Raw genomic sequence first — 434 nt, 5'->3', positions numbered from 1 at the left:
CGCTCCCGGGTCCCGCCCCCGGCCGGGCCGCCCCGCGCCGTCACCCCACCGGGAGGGGCCGCCCGCCAGGCTCCTGGGGCCCAGCGGGAAACCTGCTCCCTTGCATCAGCCGGGCGCCCTCCGCGCCCGCCGACCACGTGCACGCCTCTGGGGCCCGCGGGGACCCGGGCCGCCCCTCCCGAGCCTGTGCATCTGGGGTCTCCCGCCCGTCTAACACGGGCGGGGCACCCGGCGGATGAGGCGGTCTGGGGCGAGAAACTTCTCAGGGGCTTGCTCTTGAATGAAAAGTCCTGGGCGCATCACGATGAAGAGCATCTGTTGTAGGATCAGGCTACCTGAGCTCCAAGCTAGTTATCTCGGCCTTTTAGATCATCCTCGGTCAAGCAGTTCCCCTCTCGGTGTCTTCGTTTTCTGGACACAACAATCATTTCATG

The sequence above is a fragment of the Neomonachus schauinslandi genome, chromosome 13 (genome assembly GCF_002201575.2).
Source record: "Neomonachus schauinslandi chromosome 13, ASM220157v2, whole genome shotgun sequence".
NCBI classification, from domain to species: domain Eukaryota; kingdom Metazoa; phylum Chordata; class Mammalia; order Carnivora; family Phocidae; genus Neomonachus; species Neomonachus schauinslandi.
The sequence above is the reverse complement of the archived record's forward strand: the minus strand, read 5'-3'. Positions refer to the sequence as shown.